The 27,446-nt window shown below is 40.5% G+C and overlaps 1 long non-coding RNA gene across 1 annotated transcript; it reads left to right on the top strand.

Annotated features, from left to right (window-relative positions):
• Window positions 1-18,283: 18,283 nt before the first annotated feature.
• LOC127153907 (uncharacterized) lies at window positions 18,284-21,856 on the top strand. Its single transcript, XR_007825369.1, has 3 exons — window positions 18,284-18,556; window positions 19,112-20,953; window positions 21,049-21,856. It is a non-coding gene; the product is annotated as an uncharacterized LOC127153907 (long non-coding RNA).
• The last annotated feature ends 5,590 nt before the right edge of the window (window positions 21,857-27,446 follow it).

The following is a 27,446-nucleotide window of genomic DNA, read 5'->3' on the forward strand; positions in this document are numbered from 1 at the left end:
TTATTTCCAAGATTTTAATTTCAATAGAGCATAGAGCAATATAACATGCTTGTATTATTTATTGTATATTCGAATCAATTTCAGATACTAATTCCAGATATATGTTCATGTTTACTATTTCCTGCATAATTCCTTACGTTAAGAAATATATTTTGTGTCTGATCAAAACGTCGGCAAGTGCGCAGCTGACACACCCACCTGAACGATTTCAAAACATTGCTTATCCTGCTCGAAAAGACGATAAACACTGCAGATAAGATTTTAAGTAAAAATTAATTTACATACACATATCATAAAAACTAGTCCTGTGTGACTGATACACTTAAAATCGGGTGATTTTAGGTCAGCGGTTTCGCTGTGAGTCAATGGTGCTCTCTGTCGGTAGGGAATAGTAAGATGGCGGATCGAACACTTCCGGTGGCTTCACTGCCTGACGGCAGTTTAAAACGCAATGAGCGATCCAGTCATATATATCATTGTTCCAAACGCATTTTCTAGGCGTCTTGCATAGTTGTGGACCTTTAGATTATCGCTGGTTGCAAAGGACTCAACAGAGGCAGTTTCCATATCTTCCTCCATGTTTTAAAGCAAACGAGCAACTTTACTCAGGCGTAAAAAGTAACAAAAAACTTTGAAAAAGGGTCCCAAAATCTTTAAAGGCAGTCTTAACAGAGTATGCTGAACTTCCGCAACAGTTATTAGAACAAAATGAACATAGAAATTCGAAGCTTTAAGCACTGCATATAAATTAAGTTAAGAGCTTGACGAAGATGCTGTTAACGCGACGCCATATTGACCCGCCCTTATCATCAAGGCTTTCGCAGCCGATTTTGAGCGACTGCTCTCGTTTTGCTCTCACGGTACTTTGATGGCACATGTGATCGAAAGGCGGCTGCAGCGCCGATCAAAGTCGGACAAATGATCTTACCAGAATGCATTGTTGTGTAAGGCGGCAGCCGATTTCTTGCGGCGCCACATGAAGGTGCGTTCGACTTCATCTACGGCTACAGACGGCGATCAACGAGAGTATCCGAGAGCAGTCGGGGGCGGAGTTGAAAACGGAGGCGTCAAGACGGACACTTTTTACTCTCGTTAGTGAAGCTCTCGCGGTGTTTGCATGCTTTATCACAGAAGAAGTGAATTAAATGCAATATTTATCAAATACACCGACTTTTTAAAAGCGTTTTCATGAGCAACAGAAACACGTTTCATATACTGTTTAATACAGCGGCATCTGAACAAGAATAATGATAAACATAAACATATACTGTTTAAATACTAATAAAGTGGGGTTATACATGCTTTTATCAGTGTTTTATGATAGATCTGACTTAATATAACATTGCGACTACAGTAAAAACACTTTTACTGTTCTAAAAACAGATTTGTCAGCATTATCGGACTTGAGGATGTTAGAATAAACCCGAAACACACGTGATCGTTGTCATGCGGTGAATCTGGCCAATCGTGAAACAGCCGTGTCGTCATCAGAGCTCCTGCAGCCGCTCTGAAGTAACTGCGCCGGCTTAGTCAGTCGGCTGCTCTCGAATTGCTATCGCGGTACTTTGATGCCACACGTGACAGTCACGAGGCGTCGGCGCCGCCTCAAGTCGGACAAAATTTCTAACCGGCATGCACTGCTTCAAGTCAGAATTTGATCGAGCTGCGCAGTGCTGCGTTAAGTCGAACACACCTATAATTTGCAAAACATTTTGCATTTCTAAAACATTAGAGCTGCACAATTAATCCTTAAAATATCCAGATCTCGATTCAAACACCCACGCGATCTTATTACTGAATGACAACGATTTATCTATGTCTATTAGGACTGTTTCACATCGCCAGCGTCAGTGGAGCGTGAGAAGCAGGTTTTGTCGCTGCCCGTGTTAATGAATCAGAAGGTCGGGGTAAATGTGAACGCAGAAAAAGTAACACAAGCAGTCTTTTTAACCACATTGTAATCATTATTTCTGTGTTACAGACATTTTAATAATAGAAGTACTGGGATAAAAGTTTATAGTTTGGGTATAAACACGTATTGTCTACAGGAGCGATCAAAACGAAACTATCTTGTATGTATTGTAACGCTTATCCTCTTCCGCCAGGAGGTGGCGACAACTGCCCGTTTAAAAAAGTATGTCATTGAATCATTCATTCAGGAAATTTCAATAGTCAAGCAAGTCTTAATGAAGTGAGACACTGACTCCTTCATTGGATTTTTTTTTTCTTTTTACTTTGTTTAAATGAATATATGTTTTCAAAAGACTTGAGCAATGAACAGTTTGTCAGAACCACTATTAAAATACATTATTTTGTTTAGTTTTCTAATCTTTTTTGAGGGAATCATGGTCTCCAATTTATTAAAAACAGCTGGGATTCCTGATTTATCCAGAATGGTGAAGCTCTTGTTTATTACTGCAAATAATTCTTTAAAATGTAAGTTTAATTTCATAAAGTTCAAAATGCACCTAATTTTTTTTTTTTTTTTGCATTTTGTCTTTTTTCAGTTGAATAAAAGACTATTTTCCCTATATATTTCATCACTGAGGATTTCTTAAGAAATGTTTAAAAATCTCGTCTCGTCTCGTTCTCGTGAACCCAGTCTCGTGTCTCGTCTCGTCTCGTGGGATAAGTGTCTCGTCACACCCCTAACTTAAACTTATTCGTACATTGTGAAATATCATATTTATTATCTTCGTCTTACTGTAATATTATGGATTTCAGTGTTTATATTTGTGTTTTCGTATATGCTGCATTGTTATTGTGTACAAGTACACACACACACACACGTTTGTTTTTGTGAATTGTGGGGACTTTCCATAGACTTCTATAGAATTTATACTGACCAAATGATATTGTCTACCCCCTAAACCAAGCCTAAACATAAACCTAGCCCTCACAGAAAACATGTTTGCATCATTACATTTTCAGATAAACATCATTTACTATTTTTAATCATTTTTTAACATTGTGGGGACCGCAGGCCACAATGTCAAAAATTTCAAGTTTTACTATCCTTGTGGGGACATTGGGTCCCCACAATGTAGCAAAAACAAGTACACACACACACACACACACACACAATTAAAAAGTAATTGAATAACAGAATCAAATAAGATAATACAGGGCAAAGTGAAATTCAATTAAAATAAATCAGAATGTCTAATAAGATTCAAAATTTTTATTGGACAAAGTGAAATTCCATTAAAATAAATCAGACTGTCCAATAGGATTTTAAGAATCCAGTAAGATCCTAAAGGATAAACTAAAATTCCAATAGGATTTTTGCGAATTCAAAAAATAAATTAAACAGAAAACAGAATAAACAAAAGTCTTGTGCATCTAGTTCATCTGTCAGCTCACCAAGATATGCACTTGTTTGAGGCATCCATTCACTTTTTTTTTTTATAAAAAGACAAGGCTGTTAGTATCTGCATAAAAAACACGGGGACCTAATCTATCCATGTAATTGCATAATTTAAAACGACCGTATGCTGTGATGAACGCCCCAATGAAAACATTCACATCACGGGTTGGGGCTGGGTCCTCCTCTGCGTAACACCACTGTACTAGCGCTGTTGAGTCTGACACAAACGAAAAGCGTTTAATGATGTGACCGTTTCCGAAGATGTGGCGTGCAAAATCTTCAGGATCTGTTAAAAGTTCTGCTGTAGGTAAATTACATCTAAAAGCGAACCTCCCCCAAAGTGAATTCAAAAGATATTTATTTATTGATCTACGTGCTGGATTGAGTGTGATTTTGTCAATGTCAAGCTGAACTCCTTCCTTTTCAAAATACTCTTCAACGTAAGACTGTTTGTCTACCTCTGTCACTACGTGCGGTGGAAAGCCTGAAGCCTCCTGCTTGAATTTGAGAAAAGTTTTAACATAATCACTGAATAATGTGTCTGATGTCTGTGGAAAATGCCACACTTCGTCGATTCTAACGACTGAATATCTTTTATCAATAGCTCGTGAGAGCTCATCAGAGACCCAAGTCATCAAGATGGACCTCTCTTCATCACTATGCTGACACATTTTCTGAAGTTGTTCCTCTGCACACGTGCGGCACAGAGCAAACAACAGATTGGATAAAGAAGACCTGAATGGTAACACGGGGTGTAACAACTTGCGTGGCGGAACCACTGTACATTTTGTAAGTCCAAAATACGATTCGACCGGTCCAAAATCTTTTAAAATGATTTCAGGATGGCCTATCGGGTAAGTTTTACACAACTGTACGTAAGGATATAACGATGTAAAGTCCAGATAAGAAATGCGTTCGTCCTCACTGACCTTGTGGTACAGCTTGAACGCATTTGTGCGTCCGCCAAAGAGAGCATCGCGGAGGTTAAGCCGTGCATGTGCTGTATAATTAGTCATAAACGCTCTCACATCAGGATCGTTTTGTTTTGCTTTGTCCCACTGACATTCCCAAATCTCATGTACTTTGAGATTGTAAGTATTGTGCAAAACGTCCATCTTATTGTCAGACTGTCTTCTAAATACACCGAAAGGTATTTTTGATACCGGATTCAATTCGTTAGGATTAAAACGACAACAATGTCCATGCCAAAACCACCCCAGGTATTCTAGCGTTATCCTATCCCCGTTAAGTTCATAATAACCATCCACATGGTACGGTCCAAGTTTTGCTTTACCGTGATTTAATGCGTGATAAACGCCAGTGTTTCTGCTTGCTTTAATGTACTCCAGCCATTCAATGGAGGGGTTTGAGTAAGATTTGTACTGGTTGATGTAAGCGTTTTTGTGAGTTAGGGCTATTGTCTCTTTGGTTAGAAAAAGTGTTTTGAACACTTTCATAGCACACCCAGCGAGCGTTAACCGAACGGGTCAACTTTTGTACACTTGATAAACTCTTTTCTGTATTTCATGCAAGCCTCTCATAATAAAACAACATCATTCCTGCAATACATTCCGAGTTGTTTTTTGAAGTCAAACACCTGACCTGCTGCACTGTCGTACCACGAGTCGAATTCGCACAGTCAGAGTTAGACATTGCCTGATATCCATAATGTTCTTTAGACAGGTAGGGACCGACATAATTTGCATTCTTTAAACAATTGAAGTGATGGGGAAAAAAACCTTGTTTGTTCGTGTTTAGGTTTAAAGCAGTTTTGACAGTTTCATAGGCAAGAAGCTATAACTGTCTATGTATCTCTGTTTAAACACCTGATCATACATATAAACGAGTCTATCCTTGGAGTATAATTTTTAAAGTCCCTGACCTGTGAAATACTCAAGCAATTTAAAAGACACACACACATAGTTAGCTACATGTTTCCCATTTTCGTACATCCTTTCAAAATCAAAGTAAATGTATCTTTCACTATACCCATCTGGTCTGATAGGTTGAATATAACAACTATGCCGATCTTCATCTACCAGAACATCGCCGCAATGTACGCAGTGCGATGGAGGGCACTTGTGTGCTATTAGTTTATTTCCTGACCACTTTGCGTTTTGGTTGTTTATGCATCTCATAGCAGAAAGTAGATTGACAATATCTCAAACAATCAGGGCATTGTACGATTTTCTTAGGATGTGTGTAACACAATGGATTATTACACACGCTGCATGTAAATTTGCAGTGATGTAGTAATGATCGTTGTGGAGATACAGGTGTACAGTCTTTGGGTGGGGATTCGGGTCTTCCAATTTACCTGAACGTGACCTGTGAAAGATGACTATTTTTAGGTCTAAATGTGATTCAAATTTAGAAACATCATGGAATGAAATTTTGTCTTGCGGATCATAACCCATCTCTGTATGTATAATGTTGGCTATTCTCAACAATTCTTGGTCGGGACATTGTGGGTTTAAGAAATGCACGAGACAAATACTAAAACACATATTGTCAACTATATTTCCAGGGATGAATCAATTCATCTTATTTTTTATTTATTTATTTTTGATGACCTCATTGTGGGCCAGATCGCTTAACTTCCTACATGCACCACCTTGTTTGTTTCAGGCTACCAACACACATAAATGTAAAGCGGAATTAAAACCCACATCTGTATTGATTTGAAGTGCCTGTTTGATTTGATCAACAAATGTACTAACATCGTGATCATTATCGGCTGTTAGAACTGCATTAATATCTGTAGTGAGAGTTGTGCCTTGCAGAGATACATTCAGAAATCCTGCTTCACCCGCCAACAATGTAGAAAAATCTACAATCTCATTCAAAATATCCTGCATAAATATATGGTCGGCTGCATAATCATTTGTAGCAATTTCACGAAAATGTACAGTTCTACGAATTTCTAACCCATTAAATCTCGGTCTTGGCACAACTGTAAAATCACCCACACGACCGCCTTCTCTTATTAGTCTGGTTATACAGTTCTGGCTCAGACCCATATTGGAAGCTGACGGATCATAACCTGACGGGTCATCAGATGGACCTGCACCAATCTGTTCATTGTTGTTATGTATAGACATACTCAACCACTCATGTTGTTCATCTACAAGTTCATCAGTGTAATCCTTCGATCATGTTAAGCGAATCAGGTTGTTACATCTGCAGCTGATTATTAATCAGATCATGTAACTGATCACTATTGTTCTGAAAATCATGTCTGGGTCTTGATGATCTCTGATCATCTGACACATTGCCATGTAAATCAGCGTGACTCCTTTTACTACTCATTTTGAATTTTGTTTTTTATTTTTTTTTAAATTAGAAATACAGATCTCTCTCTCTATCTTAAAGACAAGTGTATACACCATGAAAAGACACCACTCCACCACTCATAATGACCATATAATCAAAAATACAATCAATAAAGAGTAATAAGACAATTTCTGTAAGAAATAAAACCAATAATAAGAATCAATGTCAATAACAAAGCAAATAAGACAATGATTTTCTATAAGAATTAAACACAGCAATAATCAGTCAATAACAAAATGCAAAAACACATAAACATCACCACCAGTACTTTTCTCACATAGAACATTACAATGTATTCCTCATAACATCATTGTATAGCTCTGCTATCATTCTTTGCATAACTGACAGTCTTTCATTCATTAAACTTAAGGCGTTGACCACTAACCTCATTTCCGCCCTCTGTTGGTTAACTTCCTCCGGTAGGCCATCCATATTGTGTTGAAACTGATGAAATTCATTATACAGTTCCTCGTGCCAATTTCTCAAAGCTACGATTAACACGACCCAGCATATCATAATCAAGTCTTCTATTTAAATCCCAATCACGAAACACTTCCTGTGAGATTTCATGGGGTAGATCTTCCCCTGCTTCTTCTGTCTCACAAAAACCTCACTTCATTCCACGCTTGTACTTGCGAGTCACTCCAGGCCGTTAATCCTGCTTCATTGTTGTCTTGTTCTGTAAAAACAAAAACAAAAAATAATAATCGTTTAGTAATTTATAAAAAGCAAACGTAAAATGTAATAATGAGATTTTTTGTTTTAATACATACCGTTATTCTCCAAAGTCCTGAAATGACTGGTACTAGGTGTGTCATCACACCCCGGATACCTCAACTGTTTCACACCACGAACCCCGGTGTAAGGGCCTTAAATCGGTGCCGGGTCCAGAATTGGCGTATTACTCGACCCTGAACCGCTCCTGATGCTTGCCGTGTGAACCCCTACCTCCGGGGCCGGTTCGTTGGTGTGGGTGGGTCGTGTGACATTGTCTGACGAGTGTTGTGATTCCGTGGTAACTACAACCTCTAGCAACGCCTCCTCTACAGGTAATACTACCACTTGGTCGTTAAAAGCGTTGCCCTCGCTTGTTAAATTTTGTAAAACACTTTATGAGGGATTGAAACTTTTAACACAGTTAGAAAAAATAAAATAAAAATAAATAAATAACTCTATAGCGTACTGTTATTAACACCACCATCATCACAGTTATTAACACCACCGTCATCACCAAATGCCACTAGTTGCACTTCATCAGCTAGAAATATAAAATGATAACATAATATTATTATTATTATTACTATCATTATTATTATACATGAAATTACTTAACAGATAAAAGAGAAAAAAAACGTACAGATCTGGTCAAGAATCTGCAGCAAACCGTCGTCAAATTTCAAATTGTCAAAAGTATCTAGAGACAACCACATTGTATTAAAGCAAACATTCACATTAAAATATATCCAAATAACTTGAGGAAGATTTTATTAACTAAAATGTAAAGGAATCGTACAAATGATTTTACCATTATAGTTTCATAGTTCTACCCTATATTTCGCTGGACACTCAAAGTTGCTCCTCCATATTTAAAGAACTAAAATGAATGGGATAAAGATTTAAAATAAAAGGAAAAGGGGTTTTGATTCCAAAAGCACTAAATGCATGCATTGATCTGTATTTTCTGTTGGGTTGGTCTTGAGGAGAACAGTGAATTCAGATTTTGATATTTAAAGTAGTGTTAGATGATAAAAGTGTTAAAAGAGAAGCGCGGGTAAGTCCTATAAGCAAAAGTCCTATAAGCAAAAGTCCTACGAGAAGTAGGCACTAAGTCCTGCAAGGGTTGTAGAAGCGTATCAGTGAAGACAGAGAACAAACTTGTAAGAGGTAAAGTAAACTAGAGGTAAAAGGGTAAAGCAGATAAAGTGGAAGTAAGTCCTATGGATACCGCTCTGTTGGCGTTAGGAAGTTACAGAGGGCTGCACGGGTAGGCAAAAATCCTGCGGAGTACTGCTTTTTTACTGTGTTGAGGAAAAGTTTCAGTAAAAGAGTGAGGAGAACTGACAGGTCACTCAGGAAGAATGTAGTGAGTGTAGTCTGTGTAAATGTATGTGTCAATGTCCATGTCTATGTGAGTGATTGTAGTTGAAGGAGAAAATAAGCTCTGTATCTGGTGGACCAGAGAAGCGTGCCCCACCTGGACCATGACTTGAGTGTGGTCAGGTCGCAGAAATGGACGCAGCTAGTGTTACACCGGAGAGGAGTGAATGTGCAGAGCTCTAAATAATAAAGTGATTTGTATGAACTTTGTTATAAATGTGATACAAGATATGAACTTTGAAGATTTTTGTAGCAAGAGATCAATAAAAATAGGTTATACATTTATTATTTAATGATTTATCTTAATAGTTGAATGAATAAGGTTGCACATGCTTAAAACTTTATATATTATGTCTGAAGACATCTAAAATTTGTATCTCGTTATCCCTGGGAGACAGTTTTAGTTTCAGAGATTAATAAAAAAATTAATAAAATTAATAAAAAATTTATAAAAAAATTAATAAAAATGTTGATACTTAAGCCATAGACATTTTCAGTAGGAATGTAACTTTGGGATTAAATATATGTAGGCTAGGAAAATTCATTCACCATCACTAGATTATTCTGAACAATCTACGTGAATTTAAAAGAAAATTAGGATGGAAGTCTTTATGTTAATGTAGGCATGTCATGCTGCTGTAGAAAGGATTCTTTTGTTTTTGCATTTTGCAAAGTAAAAACTGCTTGCTATTTTTCTGCAGCGAAGAACTTGCTTTACTAAAATAGAATAAGGGAACTGCTGTTTTTAACCAGATGAATGTTTTTATATGATAGGACCATTGAAAGATTTGGCTGAAAAGTGAAATTTATATAAAGAGCTAATTGCTCAGACACAAGTTTAACTAAGGTTCAATTTGATTAATGCGGTCTCTGAGTGTTAGAATTTCAGATGGCTTCTGCAACAGTGCCTGGGAAAAAAGGAAACAATGAACTGGAGTCTGTCTAACTATGTGGTGAAGAGCCAAAAACAAGGCTGCAAAGAAAAGAAGATGGAGGAGCTGATAGACTTTCAACCCCCCTCCGGAAAGAGGAGTGCACACTTCTGCATGGGGAAAGGCTGACTTAAAGCAGGAAAAGGTCAATCTTTCACTTTTCCTGGCATTTCCTGAGGATGAAGAGAACATCCTGAAATGCAAAACACTGACAGAAAAGCCAGACTGAGAGGAGCCAGAGAAACAACAAAGACCATACACCACATCAGGCCATCACAGACTGACGACTCAGAGCAACAGCCAAACAGCTTCAACAGACTGATGATCTACACAGAACAATTTCCAAAACTTCCCATTGCGTGCACAGGTGCTGCATAGGTCAATAAGTAATCAAGATCTGATCAGAGTTTCTCTCACAACTGTTGCAATAACAAATGTGCCTAAGAAATACGCAGTTGCAGCAATCAGAGAAAAATGTATTTATTTATTATTTTTACAGTGTTGCTGTCAGGCATTCACCACAGCCACCCTCATCTGACACACACCCGGTAGCTCCACCCACGCGTTCACAATCACCCGAATTCTAATCCTTATCACCTGTTGCTCGTTGAGCCACGCTCTATAAAACAGGACTCTCTGCCATTGTCACATTGTCTGGTCTACCGTTCACAAGCCTTGTTGCTCTCTCCATCGATGCTGTGGCGTGGCTCAACTACTGGACTTTGGGACTACTACATCTGCCAAAACCACTCAGTTAAGAGCCTCATTACTTGTTCGATGCTGTTGTCTTTTTTAAAGACGTTGTTAAATAAATGGTTGAATAGTATTGCTACTCATCTCTCGTCTCTTCCATCCCCTTGTGTGTGCGTGAGTGTGACAGAAGACCAGACCGACAACAAGAAATACATAGCATGAGCACCGAAACACCCGCCATTACTAACCCGTTCTCCGAGTTGGTAAATGCCTTGAAGGCGGCATTTCAACATCCATCGACGCCGCCTTCCGTCTCAGGATCTCCCATGGCCATGCCCGCAACCTTTGCGGGAGAGGCGGCTGAGTGTAGCGGGTTTCTGCTTCAAGTGGATCTCTTCATCAAAATGCAACCACTACAGTTTACATCCGAGGACACAAAGGTGGCGTTTCTCATCTCCCTCCTGACCGGTAAGGCCCTGCAGTGGGCTAAAGCTATCTGGAATGCTGACAATCCTATCATCCATTCATACGAACAGTTTACAAATCATTTTGCCAAAGTTTTTAGTACTACAACAGGAGAACTCGCTACATCGGATCAACTCTTCCGGCTACAGCAGGGCACTTCCTCGGTGAACCACTACACTCTGCACTTCCGTACGCTGGCGGCGGCTAGTGGATGGAATGAGAAAGCGCTGCTTGGAGCCTATAGACAAGGCCTCAATCCCGATCTTCGAGCGGCTATGGCGCTATATGACGACAGCATTGGATTAGAGGCCTTTCTACAACGAACCACCAAGGTTGCCCAGAACCTAGCCGCCTGCCAGCCACCCATTACCGCTCCTCAGCCTGCCTCGGTGGCTGCTTGTCATCCAGTACCAGAACCCATGCAAATCGACTCCACTCGTCTATCACGCACCGAACGGAACCGCAGGATCGCAAATGGATTATGCTTATACTGTGGACAACCTGGTCATCTCCTCCGTCAATGCCCCATCAGACCCCCACGCCCCGTGGTGAGTACCCTCTTTACAGAGGTGGAAATATCTTCTCTCACATTACTACCCGTGACGTTGCATACTTCTAATGTTTCGCTATCTGTTTCTGCGCTGGTTGACTCCGGCTCCTCAGGCAACTTCATCTCTCAGGAATGTCTGCAGCAACTACAACTGACTCCTCTACCCCATCGTCACGTGCTAACTGTAAAAACTATCCAAGGAAAACCACTGGGGCGTGGGAAAATACGACATTCATCACCCATCATCACTCTGCAAATTGGTCTGTTTCACTCGGAGGACATCAGATTTCTGGTACTGGAGGATTCCACCGCCAGCATCATCCTGGGACGTCCATGGCTGCAGCAACACCATCCAGAACTCAGCTGGGACCCATGTGACATCCTGCACTGGAGTGACTACTGTAATCAACACTGCTTGGTCAAGATACCCCGACCTTCTGCCGATCACCTCTTCCTCTCTTCGACTCGGATTGAGAGTCCGGATCAGGACTCTGCTCCGGAGGTCCCAGCTGAGTACATGGCATTCCAGGATGTGTTCAGCAAACAAGCAGCCACCCAGTTACCACCACATCGGCCATGGGATTGTGCCATCGATTTGCTGCCAGGGGCCCAGCTCCCCAAGGGGCGAGTTTATCCTCTGTCCATCCCGGAGCGCCAGGCGATGGAGGAATACATCTCGGAGGCCCTCGCTCAGGGATTCATCCAACCCTCAACCTCACCAGCCGCTTCCAGCTTCTTCTTCGTGGGCAAGAAGGATGGGGGGTTACAGCCTTGCATCGATTACCGTCAGCTCAACTCCCAAGTCATCCAGCAACCCTATCCGCTCCCTCTGGTCCCAGCCGCCCTCGAAGAGCTTCGTGGAGCCCAAGTCTTCACGAAGCTGGACCTGTGGAGTGCGTACAACCTCGTTCGTATCCGTGCGGGAGACGAATGGAAGACGGCATTTGTAACACCTACCGGCCACTATGAATATAGGGTCATGCTGTACGGCCTCTCCATCAGCCCTTCCGTCTTCCAAACGTTTATGAACGAGGTGTTCCGGGAGTTCCTTCACCGGTTCGTTATTGTCTACATCGACGACATCCTGATTTACTCCCGGAACATGGCCGAACATCGCCACCACGTCCAGCAGGTCCTCCACAAGCTCAGAGAGTTCCGTCTGTACCTCAAACTGGAGAAATGTGAGTTCCACCGTCCATCAGTACACTTCCTGGGTTACATCATATCGGCCGAGGGCGTGCAAATGGACCAGGGGAAAGTATCCGCCATCCAGGACTGGCCTCAACCCCTCACCGTCAAAGAACTCCAGCGCTTCCTAGGATTTGCTAACTTCTACAGAAGATTTATAAAGGATTACAGTACCATCACGGCGCCGTTAACCTCCCTCCTGAGGGGTAAACCAAGATCCATCAGCTGGAACTCCTCTGCCCACGAAGCCTTTCTCCATCTAAAGAAGATTTTCAGTACCGCACCCCTTCTACACCATCCAGATCCGGAACTTCCCTTCACGGTCGAGGTCGACGCGTCCACCACCGGAGTCGGTGCGGTACTTTCCCAAGCGGTTGGTGAGCCTCCACTCCTCCATCCCTGTGCCTTCTATTCCCGAAAGCTGTCTCCGGCGGAGCAGAATTACGACGTGGGAAATAGAGAGCTGGAGTGGCGTCACTGGTTGGAGGGCTCAAACCATCCTTTCACCATCATCACTGACCATAAAAATCTCCAATACATCCGTGAGGCCAAAAGACTCAATCCTCGTCAAGCCAGATGGGCTCTGTTTTTCACACGGTTCAACTATAAGATCACCTATAGACCTGGTTCCAAGAACATCTCAGCGGACGCTCTATCCCGACTTCATTCCCCCGAACAATCCGTTGAACCAGAGTCCATAGTGCCCTCCAACCTCATCATCAGTCCCATTGTCTGGGAGATAGACGAGGACATCCGTAACGCCACTCTCCAGGAAGCTGCTCCGCCGGAATGTCCAGAAGGCAAGATCTACGTTCCTCTCGCCCTACGTCAAACCCTTCTGGACACAGCTCATCGGTCTCCGGGCTCTGGACACCCTGGCAGCCAACGGACCCTCTCGCTCGTCCAGTCTCGTTACTGGTGGCCCAGTATGCGCCGGGATACCATCAGGTACGTCCAGAGTTGCTCTGTCTGTGCCATGTCTACTTCACCCCGTCAACTTCCTACAGGCAAACTGGTTCCACTACCCATACCACAGAGGCCCTGGTCCCACATAGGAGTGGACTTCGTGACCGATCTCCCGGCAGCCGAAGGTAACACTTGCATTCTGGTCATGGTGGATAGGTTCTCTAAAATGTGCAAGTTTTTCCCCCTGAAGGGTTTACCTACGGCGATGGAGACTGCCGAGACCCTATTCCAACAGCTCTTCCGCCACTTCGGCTTGCCCGAGGAGATCGTGTCGGACCGGGGACCTCAATTCATCTCGCACATATGGAAAGCCTTTTTCAAATTACTTGGTGTCTCAGTTAACCTGTCTTCTGGATATCACCCACAGACCAACGGCCAGACAGAGAGAAAGATCCAGGAACTCGGACGTTACCTCCGGGCATACTGTCACAAGGACCAACACTGCTGGAACCGGTTCCTCCCGTGGGCCGAGTACGCACAGAACTCCTTGCGCCAAGATACCACCGGCTTAACACCATTTCAGTGCGTACTCGGGTACCAGCCACCCCTGTTTCCCTGGACGGAGGAACCCTCTAATGTTCCAGCGGTAGACCACTGGTTTCGAGAGAGCGAGAGAGTGTGGGACTCAGCTCATATCCATCTGCAGCGGGCGGTACAACAACATAAACGCTTTGCGGACGTCCGACGGAGACCTGCCCCGAATTCCACCCAGGGGACATGGTGTGGCTGTCCACGGGATCTCCGCCTCCGTCAACCCTGTCGTAAGCTGAGTCCCCGCTACATTGGTCCGTTCCAGATCCTGAGACGCATCAACGAAGTCACGTTCCAACTTCAGCTCCCTCCCAGGTATCGCATTCATCCTACTTTTCACGTCTCCCTTCTAAAACCTTATCATCCCTCTGTCACAGAACCACCGGGAGCTGAAGTGGAGCCCCCTCCTCCGGAGATCTTGGAACCACCTTCCGTATACACCGTCCACGAGATCCTGGGCTCACGGCGTCGGGGGGGGCGGCTGGAATATCTCGTCGACTGGGAGGGGTATGGCCCTGAGGAACAATCCTGGGTCGCACGGGACGACATCCTAGACCCTACCTTGCTCACTGACTTCCATCGCGACCATCCGGATCAGCCTGCCCCTCGCGGTCGAGGTCGCCCTCGACGTCGTGTAGGGCGTCGGGAGCCGCCCCTGGAGGAGGGGGTAGTGTCAGGCATTCACCACAGCCACCCTCATCTGACACACACCCGGTAGCTCCACCCACGCGTTCACAATCACCCGAATTCTAATCCTTATCACCTGTTGCTCGTTGAGCCACGCCCTATAAAACAGGACTCTCTTCCATTGTCACATTGTCTGGTCTACCGTTCACAAGCCTTGTTGCTCTCTCCATCGATGCTGTGGCGTGGCTCAACTACTGGACTTTGGGACTACTGCATCTGCCAAAACCACTCAGTTAAGAGCCTCATTACTTGTTCGATGCTGTTGTCTTTTTTAAAGACGTTGTTAAATAAATGGTTGAATAGTATTGCTACTCATCTCTCGTCTCTTCCATCCCCTTGTGTGTGCGTGAGTGTGACAGTTGCTGAAAAGTAGCACTGTCCATTGTGATTTTCACTTTGCTGCAACTTAAAATATCTAATCATTTCAAGTCATAATTTCTCATTGAACCAACATTCACTGATCATCATGGAGCAGGTGTGCATGTTTTGAATGTGTTCGATCTGAGCATTATTGGAAGTTGTATGTTGGGTCAATGTAATGGATTTCAGTTTAAATAATATTCTCTCATTTTATAGGTAGTATCAGATAGAAATACCTCCTTAAAGCAACAACTGCACAGGTTCACTTTTTACAGTGTAAGATGCATAATCATGATTTATGATTTATTACACATGATCATGATATTTTCTTTGTTCACTTTTTTGGACATGGAGGCGCCAGCGCGATGACTTGCATTTTTTTCAGTGCAAACTATTTAAAATATCCCATCATTTTTGCTCATAAAGGTAAGAGTAAAGCCCCGTTCACACTACAAGCGACACGCAGCGACAAAGCGACGCGATCCCATTCATTTCAATGGAGAGCTGGCGATTTCCGGCGACAACAGCGACAGAGAGCTACAGCGACCGTTGGCGACCGGATGGGGCGTGTCCAGCGACGCGACAAAGTTCAGAATCCCTCAACTTTATGCAAATGAAGAGCGACTTTCGGGAGCGACAGCCAATAGGAAAGAAGTCGGTAGAGTTCATGTGATCATTCTCCTCTCTCAGCCATAGCTAAACATACTCAATGGAAAAAAGTAGGCGCTGCTTATCATTTGTTTTTGTTTGTATGTACAGATTTAATTTATATTTATATTATATTTAGTCTTTTTCCTCCAAAATGTTTGAATTTAGCGGCAAGAAACCTGATTCGCTGTCAAGGCAACCAGTAGTGGGAACGCCCACTAGCAACCTCGTCGCCAGCCTCTGGCGACATGCAGCGACAGACAGCTGGATATTTAAGTTGTTAGGAACATTATTTCAAGTTCAGCCATATTACATATTAATATATAAATGGACTGTTGATGTGACATGGCATTTTCACTGTTCCACAAGATAAAATAAATATAATTAATATTGTCGTGATTAAAAATGCAGTAAATCATTGAATTTTTTTTTGTCCTACATGGACTGTTGTTATAAAAGCTGTTTTTTTTTTTTTTTTTTTTTTTTTTTGAGACAAATATCAAAATTGGTGTGACAGTCTCATACATGGTTCAATAAATTACAACTTTTATAAATTGAAAAGTATAAAAATGTTAATAAATACCTCCAGCATAATTGTACAATTGTCTATTTTAGTAAATGTCAATCATTTTTTACCATATATTTCTGAAAGCGAAGGAACCTGATACATTTTGTCTCTAAAAACAATGTCCTCTGGTGTGACTCCATATCCTGATTTTAAATCAGCCAATTCCATAGAAAACTTTAATTAGTTGAAGGATCCCATTCATGATCATGTTACTGAAGCCCCGTCAAACCCATGACATGTGCACTTGGTAAATTTTTGTCTCAGAATTGTTCAAATATTTAACTTTCTGGAACCATGACAAAAGTGTTACGTTTTGTTGTCCTTGGGTGTGACACACCTAAATTATATTTTTTTTAATTAAAAACTGAATTTTAAGCTACATAATCGTGGTCAATTATGCAAATCTGTCTTGCTAACCACTTACGTTAGCTCAGAATAGCAAAGTCGTTTATTGCAACACAAGGCTGAAATGTCCTATGGTGTGACAGAAAATGTCCTCCAGTGTGATGCCTGTACTGTCACACCACAGAACAAGGTCTCTTTAATAAGCATTTTTCATAATTAAATAAGATTTTTTGATAATTTTCAGTGTTCTAAAAATTATTACATTAATTAAACTATTTTCTGATGTTCTGCAGAAAACTTACTGTTATAAAGTGTCATGAAAATTGAGTTAAAACAAGAATTGAGGGAGAGAAATTAGTGGAAGAGAGAGGACATAGAAATACAGACAGAAAATGAACAGGGATCCGCCAGAAGGGAGGAGATCCTAAGACAACGATACAGAAAGTAAATCAAACTGATGCCTTTAAAAACGTAGCCAGATTTAAAAAAAATTAATAAATAAAATAAAATTATATATGTATATATATATATATAATAATAAGACTTAATTAGGACTTCAAACTCCATGAAGATATGCATTTCTTATGCAACAATGGAAATATATCCAAATGTACATACAGTGTACTCACGTAAAGCGTAAGTACTGTGAATAATCGTACTAGAGCTGTACTTTATTAAACTGGATGAGCAGAATGCGGTAGTGTATTCAGATTCAAAATGAGAGTTTTGACATTTCTAATAAATGTCCGTCTGCTAATGTTCACCACTGTAAAAAACAACAACAACAACACGGAAAAACACTCGGATCTAAAAAAAAAATGCGCTATGAGACTCCCGCTCTGTTGCATTCCATTTTTGAACGTTTGCACTCCTCATCAGCGCCTAATGGAATGCTCATTTTTACAGTTGGCGATAGTGAGAATCGGATCGTTTTTGAAGGTTGTCACTTGGGTGAGTTTGCAGAGCGGTAGAAAAACTAAGCTTTCGAAAGTCTGTAGACAAAAACACATAGTGTGTATAAGTCTATTTGAAAACTCCAGTTTGCACAGAGTTTGTCCACATTCGGCATCCCGATGGATAAATCATCTCTGTCCGCGCCTAAGGGCGGTGGCGGTGCTGGTGAGACAGAAGCGGCTGCATGGCTGGATACCATCAGCTTCTCTCAGTGGGATGTTCAATGAAGAGTGAAGCCTCGATACAGACTCAGAACAACCTGTCGAGTCAACAAGGACTCCAGCACAGGCAGAAGCAGCAGGCACAAAGAGTACACAGCCTTTGGCTGAGAAAAACCCAACAGGTCAGATTATTAAAAACAACAGAACTTACAAAATAAATCCTTTGATCTCATTACAAAATAAGCCACATTTTATTGTCGTGAAATTATTAGGTTATTTATAGACTATTTGCATTACATACTTTAGTTGTTGCAGACATAAGAGGTCGTTCACACGTTGTGGTCGTTTTTCATTGTTTTTCCATGTAAACATGCACTAGATAGACACCGTTTGATGTTTAATCTGTGTTCAGACATGTTTCTAATACTTTCATCCTTGTTTTCGTCAATTAAGAAATTCCTGCATGAGGCAACAGGAGGAGCAGGATCCAAGCTTTCTTTAAGAGAGCATGGAAGGCCATAAAAAAACCTTTCTGCTGTTGCAGGCGAACAAGAGTGGAGTCTAATACTCCACAACAGCCTGATCGGGAGCCAGAGCCAGAGCCTGAGCCTGTGCCGGGTCCCTCTGGGCTCCAGAATGTGCCTGACACCAACCCGGCTGTTCCCGAGCCGACATCTGTCCAAGATCTTCACAACTGTGAACCAACAAAAGGTAAGTGTGTTGTCAGCTTTAACTTACATGTATTTAAGTATTATTATCATGCAAACTTTAACCATGTGCAAATAGTTTGCTTGTTAAACAAAGAGAGCATGTTTGTTTTTAATGAGGTGTAAGATAATTTAAGAGCTGTAATAAACAACTAAACCTATTCTGCGAACTCTTCTGATTTTCAGAATCGTTGTACAGTTTATACGAACTGCAAGGTGAGAGAGTTAATAGGGTACTGATTGTGAACTTTTGATTTATTGTCCCTCATAAAAATATAATTACTGATGCATGGCTTATCAGACCAGCCAATGTTGTAAAACTCTAAAGATGGTTTGCATCTAATTTACAATCTAATTGAGGGGGTTTGGCATTTTTAACTTTTGTGGGGCTGTGTCTGTTATGAAGCGGACGGGACACAGATGGTAAGTAAACGCAATAACAGTTTATTGTAATGAGTTCAACAGACAGGGTGAGAAGAAGAGGTAAGTAGACAATCTTGATAGAGTTTGAGAGCGTAGAATGAGATTGTAACCAGTCTTATTTCCGTTGTACACACAGATGATCGAAGGGAGACGAAGCCAATGACGAACACCACAACCACACACCACAACTCACAGGACACCACGAGGAAGACGAACGATGGGAATCTGGAGGAGAACGAAGAGCTGACAAGGAGAGCACAGGTAAGTTCACAACAGGTAAGTATAACAGGGAATATGCTGAGAATAGCGAGTCCACTTCGAATAGTCAAGCTTGGACAGTGAATGCAGAGTGGTGTGTGCTTTTATGTGGTGCTTGATTGATGAGATGATAGCTGTCAGGTGCTGGTGATCAGAACTCGGGTGATTGTGAGCGTTGTGTTGTAGTGAGGGTGGAGCCTGGCGCGGATGTAACAGTGTCAGGTAAAGTGATCACAACAGATATTTTTTCTAAGATGTTCAGTGATCAAAAGGATATCTATTCCAACCATTTATGGTATACACCTGTGAGCGCAGCTGGGTCTACTGGTGTTGTGAACTTTGCCAAAAAGTTTAGTAGGTCATAGGATGTGCATTGAACTTTTTTTACAACACACAGCTGGATTTGCATGGCATCTGGTGAGATTTGTGGGTAATGTTGAGGACGAAAATATTTTATCTAAGAAAAACAGGAATGTTTATAATATGGATCTGGTGAATACGACTTCAAACTGATGAGATTCAGGATGAGGTTAGATAGAGAAGGTTGAGGAGAAGTCGATAACAACAAACTTAAATAGAGATGAAGGTGATTGTTTTAACAAACCAGTGTATGCTGTTGGAAAATTCTAGTTTAATTTTAGTGAATTTTGTACGATTAGTTACATTTGTTATTTCTTTATATTCACTCTTCAATTTTCAATCCTCAACACAAGTACAGACGTGCACACTTAGTTAAAATATCTGGAGGCTGAAAAAAAAAAAAAATGATTTTCAACCGTAAGACTTGTGGGTGGTAATTATTATCTGAAACGCACACACGTACTTAGTTAAAGCATGAGTGTAAATTGATATTCAATCTTTGATTTTTCGGGGTCTTAAAAGCCCACCACCTGTGTTCAAACATACATAGATACATACTTATCTAACCGAGATCAAAGTGTGTCTGCAACATCAGGGGGTCGTAATAAAAACCAGATACGACGGCGGTGGCGGTGGGGTACCCCTATCAGTGTACCGTGAAAAGATTGTAAAACATCTAAAGGGTTTTCACTGTCTGTGTAGCCTATAACCATGTCTGATAAATTTACGTATCAGATTTGTACCTCTGATTAAATAACTTCACCCCTACCGCAGTTGTGGTGTTTTTTGAAATACCTTTTTAGGATCCACCCACCACACAACCGTGATCAGTTAAATATTAAAAAGTTGTACAACTTCATTACCTGCAAAGTCTATCTTCTTGCCCCGCAACATTGGTATACATCATTAATCGACGGAACAATGGCTGATAATTACGATGGTAAGTGTGTTTTTCATCTGAATTATTTGGATATATTTTAATGTGAATGTTTGCTTTAATACAATGTGGTTGTCTCTAGATACTTTTGACAATTTGGAATTTGACGATGGTTTGCTGCAGATTCTTGACCAGATCTGTATGTTTTTTTCTCTTTTATCTATTAAGTCTTTTAATGTATAAAAATAATAAGAGGTTGTAGTTACCACGGAATCACAACACTCGTCAGACAACGTCACATGACCCGCCCACACCAACAAACCGGCCCTGGAGGTAGGGGTTCAGGGTCGAGTAATACGCCAATTCCGGACCCGGCACCGATTTAAGGCCCTTACACCGGGGTTCGAGGTGTGAAACGGTTGAGGTATCCGGGGTGTGATGACACACCTAGTACCAGTCGTTTCAGGACTTTGGAGAATAACGGTATGTATTAAAACAGAAAATCTCATTATTACATTTTACGTTTGCTTTTTATAAATTACTAAACGATTATTATTTTTTTGTTTTTGTTGTTACAGAACAAGACAACGATGAAGCAGGATTAACGGCCTAGAGTGACTTGCAAGTACAAGCGTGGGATGAAGTGAGGTTTTTGTGAGACAGAAGAAGCAGGGGAAGATCTACCCCATGAAATCTCACAGGAAGTGTTTCGTGATTAGGATTTAAATAGAAGACTTGATTATGATATGCTGGGTTGTATTAATCGTAACTTTGAGAGGGTTCTTGACTTGGTTGGACCCCCGTTATCCTATCACGAAAATAGAAGAGATCGTGGAGGCAGCCATAGTTGATGTTTTATCGATTTTAAGAAATATCATAACTTGTCAACAACAGCACAACGAGGCATTGGGCCACGCTGCAGCCTTTTGGAGAAATTGCCACGAGGAACTGTATAATGAATTTCGTCAGTTTCAACACAATATGGATGGCCTACCGGAGGAAGTTAACCAACAAAGGGGGGAAATGAGGTTAGTGGTCAACGCCTTAAGTTTAATGAATGAAAGACTGTCAGTTATGCAAAGAATGATAGCAGAGCTATACAATGATGTTATGAGGAATAGATTGTAATGTTCTATGTGAGAAAAGTACTGGTGGTGATGTTTATGTGTTTTTGCATTTTGTTATTGACTGATTATTGCTGTGTTTAATTCTTATAGAAAATCATTGTTTTATTTGCTTTGTTATTGACATTGATTCTTATTATTGGTTTTATTTCTTACAGAAATTGTCTTATTACTCTTTATTGATTGTATTTTTGATTATATGGTCATTATGAGTGGTGGAGTGGTGTCTTTTCATGGTGTATACACTTGTCTTTAAGATAGAGAGAGAGATCTGTATTTCTAATTAAAAAAAAAATAAAAAACTAAATTCAAAATGAGCAGTAAAAGGAGTCAAGCTGATTTACATGACAATTGTCAGATGAAAAAACTGAAAGTGTTCTTAGGATACTCGTATGTTTGTGAGTTCTGTTATCACGGGTTGAGATATTGTCAATCACTTTTTGCTACGAGATGCATAAACAACCAAAGGTGTGAGATCACCTTGCGACCTCGTAAAATACTGCGACAGGTGTTCCAGGCAATATAGAGCAAAGTGGTCAGGAGATAAACTAATAGCACACAAATGCCCTCCATCGCACTGCGTACACTGTGGCGATGTTCTGGTAGGTGAAGATCAGCATAGTTGTTATATTCAACCTATCAGACCAGATGAGTATAGTGAGTATAGTGACACGTAGCTAACTATGTGTGTGCCATAACACAGTCTGGCGAACAGTTTACAGCGGATGGGGTTGACTGTGTGGACCGAATGGTCAAACATTTCAGGCATCCAAAATTTGAGAATTTTACGTTTATTGCACACAATTCTTCAGGTTTCGATTCTTCTATATTGCTCGAGTATTTCACAAGTCAGGGACTTGCGCCAAAAATTATACTCCAAGAATGTAGACTCGTTTATATGTATGATCAGGTGTTTAACCCCCTGGGGTCGACGATCACACCGGCTTGATCAGCTCAAGTTTTTTAAGATCAGTGCGAAAGACACTAAAAATACTCTGTCGATTTTGGTCACACAAATAAGTGTTATACATCATTATAAACCATTAAGTGTATACTTTTATTTGAGCACACTCACAATAAAAACTGAACTGTGTGCTTCTATAAATAGCCACGTGCGCAGCGCAGCATGTTAGGGCCCACATCATCGTAAACAAAGCTTGACATTTCATCAAGTTCATCTCGGCTACTGTTGGTTTCTGGAAGAAGACGCGCTGAGAGGAATAGCAGAATTTACCTTCAGAAAAAAAGAAGACGCGCTGAGAGTAATAACACAGAATTCACCTCAGATGAAGAACAACGCGACGCGCAGCTGATCCAGAGGAAGAGATCAGTATGATGAGTAAGTGATGTTTCTTTAATTAACGAGTTATTTTGACATAAGCTTAAACACATTTATTAGCACATTTACATTTTGAAAATGATACTTAGTTCATTGTATCTAAATTTCTTATGACGCGACCAAGTTTTCATGTTCTATATAACATAAAACACATTACGATAAAAAAGTAATGAGTGTACACTGTAACATGATGAATGCTACGAGTCAAAGCATGTCTAGATCATGCTTATTATTAATACTCTGTTCCCAAATAGAGTTTTATAATGTGCTAAACGATAATTTGTTTCTCAGATATAACATGTCCTTTTTACATAGTACAAAGTATGCGTGAATCTGTGACTACAAGATCGCTATATACAGATTCTAATGATATTAACATGCTCAGAGATGTTTTTTTGTTTTTGTTTTTTAGTGATCTGATACCTGCACCGCAGATGAATCTTGTTGATTTTTACTGGAGTCTCTTCAAACTTCTGAGAGAGCTGTACCAACATCAAATGTTATTATTCACTGATTTTCTATGGTAAAATAAGCTCTGTGACTGTTTTTTTGTTTTGTTTTGTTTTTTGTTTTTTATCTTGAATCCATGGAAAGAAGCAGCAAACACTTAAATATCAGGTATGGCTTACTAGTTTGACTTGCTGAACAGGAATAACACAAGGTCTGTTCACATCTCGGTGGTTAGGTCAGTGAGTACAATAATAATCTTTGACCTTCATTATGTATGTTTTAATTATATTGTGCTGTAAATAAAAGACAAATGTCCAATTATGCTTCCTACACATAATTACAGCAGCCAAAAAAGTTAACATAAACAAAATAAAAAGTCAAAAGTCCAACTAAAGTAAACCCTGATCGCCATGATGGTGAGGTCAATTGAAACTTTAAAAAAAAATAAAACATCTGAACCTCTGTTTAGACGTTCTCAAATAATATTTGTGGATATATGACAGAAATCAAGTCAAACTGTAATGTTGTTTGTGGAGTTGTTTAATCAGAGATTTAATGTCTTCATTTATTTAAGTTAATTTTATCTTTGGCTGTGTCTGATTCTTGTGTTTCTCTTTCCTTCTGTGATTCTGCTTGTAAACAGCAGATGTTCATCATTATTGGTCAATCATGACATAATGATCTCCTTAACTCCAACACTGTGTCAATGCTACTTGAACACTCTGTAGTGTGGAAACACATGAACACTGAGCAGGGTTTGTTTAACACTGGGAAATATTACATCAACTTTACCTGTTTCATTTACGTAAGACTGATGCATTTGAATCACATTAAGTTTAATTGATTTGTTTAAATTAAAACTATGTAATCTAAATGCATGGAACTTTTGTATGTAATTGAATTAAGTTAATGGCTGAAATATTTTTTTGAGTGTATGCAAGTATGTATAGGTGTGTCTGCATGCAGCGAGTTTATATGTATTTGCGTGTGTTGTTGAAGGTGTATATGCAAGGATCAAGTTTATATGTACATGCAAGTATGTATAGGTGCAGCGAGTTTATATGTATGTGCGTGTGTTGTTGTAGGTGTATATGCATGGATCGAGTTTAAATGTATAAGCGAGTGTGTCTGGGTGTATGCACGCGTCAAGTTTATTTGTATACGCAAGTGTATATGCATTCATTACTAACATAAAATGTATTGCATGTGTATTTCATATATATATATATATATATATATTTGAACATCCAATAATATACATGTATATGTGAGTAATTTATAGGTGTATATGCACGTGTTTTATGTATGTATTGATAAGCGAAGTTTAATTTAAATCCTACATGGCGCCTCATACCTAACAGCTTAAATATCCAGTGGTCAATAGATATTGATGCAGCCAGGAATTGTGTTTTCAACCACTTATATGTGAGCCTACAGGCAAAGGGCATGCTTTGCTCTGGGCTGCTCGGTATTACAGACACCACTTTCACTATTTCCGTCATCTGTCTAAGATCTTACTGAGAATTAACAGAGGTTTAGCTCTAGTTCACAGTAGTTTGATTATGAAGTAGTCATTATTGTGATGCTTTAGTTGGGCTCTTGTCCAGTGACTGTCTTTTGCATTGTTATTTTTCTTTTCTCTTTCAGGAATTGTATAAGTGTTTTGTGATGTATGTTTATGAGAACTGAGGAAATGCAGTTCTTCTAATGACAGAAATTGCTTTAGAAAATAGTTTAAATAATGATAAATAATGATCTGATATTAAGGAAAAAAAAAGTTTAAGATATGCCTGGTAAAGTTAATATAACTATTGTGATGGAAAGATCTCTGTAAAAGTTCCTTCTTGGCTATTGAGACACTTATACACTTGACATACAAACCTCTTCAGTGTTGACAAACAATCATGGCTGAGTTTGGTACTATGCACCCATCCTGCATTGCAGCAAAAAGATTTCAGTTGATATGCATGTCCTTCTGATGCAGTAATTAGTTATTTTATGTATACATGATGCGATCTTGTAAAACCCAACACATGGTGAAATTTTACCTTTTTTAGGTTTTGATACCATATGAAAGCTGGGTTCAAGCCCTTTTTGCTTTGTCCATAGCTTGAATGTAACCAAAGTTATGGCTATCTTAGTTTGGCTGATAGCGATGATTTTCAAGAATGGAATTTTGAGAAAAACGGCTTTAAAGTGAGACGGCTTTTACTTTCACTTTACAGGTTTAACGAGAGCTGTCAATCAAGTCTGGAGCGCTAAACAGCATCATTATACAAACAGACTAATGTTGTTCTATTATGGGCATAGTCTCCAAACTTTTGATCACCCATTTTATGTTTAGATAGCACAAATAATGCAGCCTGCCTTGTAGTAAAAGCGAGTGCTGCACAACTGTTCACACACTGTGCATAAAACAGACTGTCATCAGACGATGTAACTTCATCATCCGATCCTTCATATCTGGATGTGAAATAGTCCATTATAACGTCTTTTAGGGCACTGACATCACCAAGATTGAGCAGATTGAGACAAGTAAGATCGGTTAAGTGAGCAACTACAGTACTTCAGACTGCGTTGTTGTGCTTGCTGCAATAAATCGCTTTTTTTCTGCACTAAACAAGTGAATTTCACAGAGATATTTACAGAGATTATAGACAAGATGTTATAGAATAATCATTTAATGAAAACCTAATTTTGGCCAAAAAATGACATTCGTCCTATTTTTCGAATTTCCTGGAAACAACCCAGCGCGACGGGTTTTCACAGACCACATCACATATACTGTGAAAAGACAGTTGCAAGTTACTAATGTTACAGCACAGCACCGATTAGGTGGAATCACATGGATTTTTTTTTTACATAATAATATCACACATTTATCACAAAGTTTGGCACACATTAAGTGATGTTTTATTAACAAATTTCGGGAGAAGCTCGCTCAGATAATTAACACGGATAGGGCCATTAGCGGGGGAGCACCACAAGAGAGAATCCCTATAAATAGCCAAGCAGTCCTACCTCCATTATCTCTAGTCTTTTCAGCATTGGCACACCCAATCGCCGCAAATATGTCCGAGATCGAAACGTTCCTCAAGGATTATTCCTTGGATATCGAGGATCCCGCAGCGCCTCCAGCCACTGTCCAGGCTGCCGTCCAGGCCACCAGCTCTGGCATCATCATCCCGCGCCGATCGACAAAAGCAGATCTCCTCAACCTCTACGCTTCTCTTCAAGCGGGAGAAAATCCAAACTCCACTCCTCCCTCCAGGGCCTCCAGCAGAGCATGCATGGGCCGCAGCGCTCCCTACTCACAGCCCGAGCAAACCACCACTTTTACGAGGTCAGCTTTCCGGCCGTCAGGATGCAGCAAAAGACCGTCAGCCAGCCTGGGCCACGCCCCGAATGCTGCGGTCGCCAGCCACCACCCTCCTCCTCGATCATCCGAGCGGGAGCTCGCTGCTCATGCCGGCGGAGAGCTGGCCATCGCCTTTACAAGCCGCCACAGCAGCGCCCCTTTTCCGTCCCTCCCTTCTGCATTTTTCGGGTCAGCCCCATTGGCGTAGCCACCAGAAAATTCTCAGGCAAAAAACACCTTATAGTCGATCTCTCATCCCCACATAATTCCCCGTTCCCGAGCATTAACAGCCTCATTCGCTCAAAGAATTCTCTCTCCACTATCACGACGTTGACCAAGCCATCACCCTGATTAAAGATGCAGGTCGTGGCGCTTGGCTGGCCAAAGTCGACATTACTTCCGCCTTTAACCCTTTAACTGTCACCGTCCACCCTGTGGGATGCCTAAATTTACTTCACCATATTACAAATAAATCCTAATCTAATCATGACAAACTATACATCGTTGTAAAAGTCTAAGACTCCTAAATAGATATTTTACCATATTTTTGTGTTACAAATTATGTAGGAAAAGTAATAGATTAATATTTGTCAAGAGTGCAACTTAAAAAATCTACATCATAATATGAGTTATGACCTTTGTCACAAAAGACTTTCTTCGTTGCCTTTTTCCCTATCACACTTTAGAAATCATAAGAAATTATAT

Source organism: Labeo rohita, chromosome 22 (assembly GCF_022985175.1).
Source record: "Labeo rohita strain BAU-BD-2019 chromosome 22, IGBB_LRoh.1.0, whole genome shotgun sequence".
NCBI classification, from domain to species: Eukaryota; Metazoa; Chordata; class Actinopteri; order Cypriniformes; family Cyprinidae; genus Labeo; species Labeo rohita.